At 45.0% G+C, this 5,000-nt stretch overlaps 1 protein-coding gene and 1 long non-coding RNA gene across 10 annotated transcripts in view; one reads left to right on the top strand and one right to left on the bottom strand.

Annotated features, from left to right (window-relative positions):
* Window positions 1-3,679, bottom strand: part of sulf2b (sulfatase 2b) — a 19,741-nt gene extending 16,062 nt beyond the window's left edge. For 2 of the 8 annotated variants that reach the window (XM_053425946.1, XM_053425949.1), the window contains exon 1: window positions 3,374-3,633. The gene's annotated coding sequence lies outside the window, so the exon portion shown is untranslated. Of the gene's footprint in view, window positions 1-2,638; window positions 2,874-3,373 lie in introns of those variants that run through there. The other 6 variants (XM_053425950.1, XM_053425951.1, XM_053425954.1 and 3 more) reach the window with 5 other exon arrangements.
* LOC128443162 (uncharacterized) overlaps window positions 3,280-5,000 on the top strand; it is a 3,642-nt gene continuing 1,921 nt past the window's right edge. Inside the window, exons 1-2 of one of the 2 annotated variants that reach the window (XR_008338954.1) lie at window positions 3,280-4,131; window positions 4,399-5,000. The exon at window positions 4,399-5,000 is cut by the window's right edge and continues 224 nt beyond it. This is a non-coding gene — a long non-coding RNA (uncharacterized LOC128443162). The other variant, XR_008338953.1, reaches the window with a different exon arrangement.

Below are 5,000 nucleotides of genomic sequence, written 5' to 3'. Positions count from 1 at the left end.
TCTGTCGCTGCTTCTCACAGCAGCAGGAGAGAAGAGCCACAGCTGCATTAGTTCATCATCAATAAGATCGATGGATTTGATTGAGTGATTGAGTGATTGATTGATTAATTGATTAATTGATTAATTGAGCTCATGGGATTGATCTTGAGTTCTCCGTGGTTCTGTTTCATCACCAGATCTCTGCTGTGACGCTGAAGAAGAAGATTGAACAGTTTTTATTCTCCCCAGAGAAACATTTTGAAACATGGTTTCACGTTGATATGATCTCATCACGTTCCTGATGACTCTGCATCAACGACACTGGTCAAAGGAATTCCCATTAACTCCCAGTGGACGAGGCAGGAAGTCCAGTTCCTCGTCAGGGAGAACACAAACACACACGTGAGGTTCATCTGCTCTGATGCAGGTGAATCTTTTTCCAACTCACTGACTGGAAGCAGCTGTTTTCAAGCAGCTGTTTTAAACCAAGTCACATTCTTTCATTTCATATTCATGGGTTCCAGCCTGAAGAAAGCTGCTGCTGCTGCTGCTGCTGCCAGAGACTTTGTTTTACTTGATATTCAGATCTTCTCCTCTGAGAGCAGTGAAACTGAATCTCCTCACCTCAGCCTCAGGAGCAGTAAACACACAGAACTGACTCAATAACACATCACATCTCAAATCACTTTAACTTATGATGAAGCTGAATATTCACTCTGAGGATTTTAATGAGTCGACTGTTAAGTTACAGTTTTTTTTTTAAGGTTATTTGAAGATGAAGATTTGCCATTCAAGCCATTTTTGATTATATGGAGTTTTTAAGTTCACAGCATATTAAGGTATAATTAGTTTTATCAAAACGTTTTGACTTAAAAACTGTTTTAAAAAGATCATGAATACGAAACTTAACACACGATAATATGGACAAAAGTATGTGGACAGCCTGGTCCTGATGGATGAACCACATGAAAGAACCTTTCAACTTTTAAAAAGGTATAATCTAAAACACAAACACTGATTGGCTGATGGTTCGACTATAGACTGTAAATAATGATGGACGACATGACAGCTCCCAAAACTGAAATCTTGATCGCCCCCTGATGGCCGGCTGCGGTACACGTCATGTTAAAGAAATCAAAGTACACATTAAATACATTTGTCTCAAAGATGGTTTCTGATTTGAAGTTGAACAGTGAATTATTGATAAAGTGCAGTGGACACAGATTTAGTGAATAAGTAGATGAATCATGTGAATGCTACTGCATGTTGTTGTACTTGTACTATGTGTAATGAATAATAATAATAATCTAATCTAAAAAAATCTAAAGAACCTGAGGTTTCCACAGAGAAACGTCTGATCTGCACAAAGAGAAACGTCACGTTGTGTTTCATCACAGGATCTTTGTCTGGAGCCTCATCTGCTTGAGTCGCTTTGCTCCGACAGGAAATTACTGCCACCAGATATTTATCATGATGAACCTAAAATTAGCTTAACGGCACAGACACCAGCAGTAATTAGAATATTCTCTTTTCTCAGTTCAGTTGAATTCAGATTTGAAACCTGACTAATAAACAGGTTTATGGAGAAAAGTCTCCACAGTTCAAAGCCAGACCTGGTTCTGAACCCGGAGGCAGAGCAGGAGGTCGGTGCAGCCACACCCTCACGACACCGTCAGGTCACCAGGGATTCTAACCTGTCCACTCTCTTCTGGCCTCATCCTATGTTACCAGTGCTTCATCATGCGCTGGGACCAGTGCAGTCACGCTCCCCTGAACTGGGAACCAGCGCCCCAGACGCCCCGGGGACCATGAATCCTGTCGTCTGTCATCCCGGTGCGCCCTCTCTGGCTCCGGCTGCTCCATCACTTCTACCTGCTCATTAATATTCATGAGCTGTGGGTGTCGCCGAGCGGCTCAATGTGTCGGAGAATGTCAACGAAGAGATAGAGCAGCGATTCGTTAAGGATTTAATACGACTCCCAGAGGGGGGGGGGGGGGGGGGGGGCACAGTCCAGGTGAGAGGTCAGAGGTCAGAGGTCAGCTCAAAAGTGGCCAGCGAAAATGTTCTGGTTGCCATGGTAACACATTAGCCTCTAGGTCCAATCGGACGGAGGCAGCTGTGTCTGCTCATACATGACATCATACATGTCACATGTAGACAGATCAATGCATGATCAACACGTCAGCTGATGTCTCCTGTTATCAATAAACACGTCAGCTGATGTTTTTTCTGGATTTATGTCGAGTCAACAACTTTCATCCGTTTTCTCTCTTTTTGAAACCAGAGACAGAAACGTGAGAATCTGAAGCTTCACGTGTTTGTTTCATTCGATCTGATCCTTTTGGTTTCACATTGTAATTTAAGGACTAAAGAATTCAGTTCGTCCTGTCGTCATCAAGTACAAGGGCTTAGATGAGAGGGGGTGGGGGGGGGGGGGGGGGGGGGGGGGTATCGACTGCTTCTGTTGTAGCACCTCCTGTTCAAAACAAATGACTGATCCATGAACATGCACCGCTCAGTTAAGTGTCGGAGCTGCTTCAGTGATTTGGACCAAACAGGTGAAACTGATCTGATCCTCGTCTCACGTCTGTGCAGGATTCACACTCGGATCATTTTACAGAGTGAAAAGAGCAGAAGAAGAAGAACGAAACTGAAAACCTTCTGGTGTTCGCTCGTCTCAGCTCGGGACTCGAGCAGCAGCTTCACAAAACAAACCAACGAGTCAGTTTGTCCGTGCACACGTTCGATTCCCTGCTCCGTCTGTGAGGTCGCAGCTCATTGGTTCAAACTGAAGACGTAAATCTTTACAAACTTCTCACACGTGTAGTTTCACACAAACGGTAGCGAATATATAAAGTCACAAGAGAGTGGGCTTTAAGAAGAGGGGGGGCCTTAAAGAGACAGGAGCTAAAACCAAGTGCGTGAGACAGAGGCTGAACAGAGGAGCAGCAGCGATTCACAGAGACGGAACAATCAGATGAATAAAGATCAGAAACTTGGAAAATAGATCAACTACAGTGTCTCCAGCTTCCTCCATGTTTCATATCATAGAAAACTAGAAGTGTTTGGGTTTTTAAACTGACCACAAACCAAAGTACAAAGAGTTTTTTAAAAAGATGAATCACAGCAGTGTGTTCATGAGAGTTGTGCGACAGAGACAAACTCAACGTGTGCGTTTGTTCCTGAGGAGGAAACATTGAGCTGAAGTGAAGGAACCAGACACACAAACATCCTGAAACTCTGCTCACACACTTCTCTCTTCCTCCTTTCACTTCCTCTCACTCGCTTTTCAGCCTCACTCCTCCTCCTCCTCCCTCCCTCTCTCTTTCTTTCTGCTATTCTTTGTCTGTTCTCTCATTCAGCCTTCTCATCCTTCTTCTCTCTCCTTCCTACCTCTGCCTCATGGATCCCCGCTGCCTTGCTCACATGCAGGATCAGTCCGGTGTCAAACCGACAACCTCCCTCACTTCAGGTCCTGTCGGCGGTTGCCGCGGCGGCAGACATAGTAATAATCCCCGTGGCAACAGCTCTCTCTCCCCTCGTCGACTGCTCGCCCGTTCCTGTTGTAACAACAGCTAAGCTGCTGCTCGCTCGCCCTCCTCCTCCCTCTCTCTCTCTCCCTCCCTCTCTCTCTCTCTCTCTCTCTCTCTCTATCAATTTCTCCTTTTACACCTCCTGTTCTCTTCCTCCCCCCTCCTCTGCTTCCCATCTCTAGCTCTTTCCATCCCTCCCTCCCACCCTCTTTTTCTATTGTCTCTCTCTCTCTCTCTCTCTCTCTCTCTCTCTCTCTCTCTCTCTCTCTCTCTCTCTCTCTCTCTCTCTTTCTCCCTGTTCCTCACCTTCCTCCTCCTCAGTTTACAGGTGAACAGAAACAGAGAATAAAGATTCGTTCCTCTTGCTGATCAACTTTCTGTCTGGACATTGATTGTTGATGATGAAGACGATGAAGAAGAAGCAGAAATCGTTTCAGGGTCAGAAGGAGATGAACTGACCGACACATAAACTCCTGAGGAACCACTAGAACCTATGGACTAAAACATCCTAAACACAGAACAACCTACAGAACCTCTAGAACATTCTCATCAATCCCTAAAACCTCCTGAAGGATTCTGGGAACCTCGTCACGGACCTGGGAACCTTATTCAGATTCTGTGAGTAATGATCTGAGGTGGTGAGGTGAGGTATGGAACCTCTGCCCAGGTCCATCTGGGATGAAGAACCGGTTCTACTGTCAATCTGAAGTCTCTAATAACACGATCATTACTCATCCTGATAAGTTGTTTTATTTTGTTCTCCGGTGTCAAGAAAAACTCAACAAGAAATAAATCATCAGGTGTTTGATGATTTATTGTAAATCACTTGATTTTGATGATGTGACCACGATCTGAAGATGCTCCATCAACTTCCCTCTGTTCTAGTCGAAGTTGCCTGAACCACAGCTGTGAGAACATCAGGAGACATCTGTACTTTCAGAGTGTGTTGGAGATGGAGCTGGTGGAAACACAGAGGATCTCCTGAGACGTCTGTGATATGAAACATCAGCAGGAGAGTGAGGAGGCGATGGACGTTTACATCTGATGCTCCTGCTGAGCCGCTGACATCCTCCTCATCAATAAAGCAGCCGGAGAGTTTCACAGCGATGAGAGCGACTCCACTTCCACACACAGATGAATGATTCAGACCTGGACACCGTGTGACTGTTCAAAATAAAACATTAAACCTCTCTGAGCAGGAGGCCGCTCAGGGTTCTCCTCATTATATCATCACATCCTCTGGATTAACTGGGTCCTGCTGGTTGAACAACTCAGCTGCTCTCCCACCAACACATTGATTTACAATAGAGACTAAAGCCAAAGTCCTCGGTCACAGTCAGACGCTCGAGGCCGTTTTCTCTCCAGGAGAAGATTGTTTATTTTCATATGAACACTTTCCGCTGATGAGAGTTGTGTTAATCAGCTGATTACTGACGGAGGAGACGGAGACGTTTATGATACTGTAAATAAAGATGGAGGACACGTCT

Source organism: Pleuronectes platessa, chromosome 6, assembly GCF_947347685.1.
Source record: "Pleuronectes platessa chromosome 6, fPlePla1.1, whole genome shotgun sequence".
In the NCBI taxonomy this organism is placed as follows: domain Eukaryota; kingdom Metazoa; phylum Chordata; class Actinopteri; order Pleuronectiformes; family Pleuronectidae; genus Pleuronectes; species Pleuronectes platessa.
This window is presented reverse-complemented; position numbering and strand designations above follow the sequence as displayed.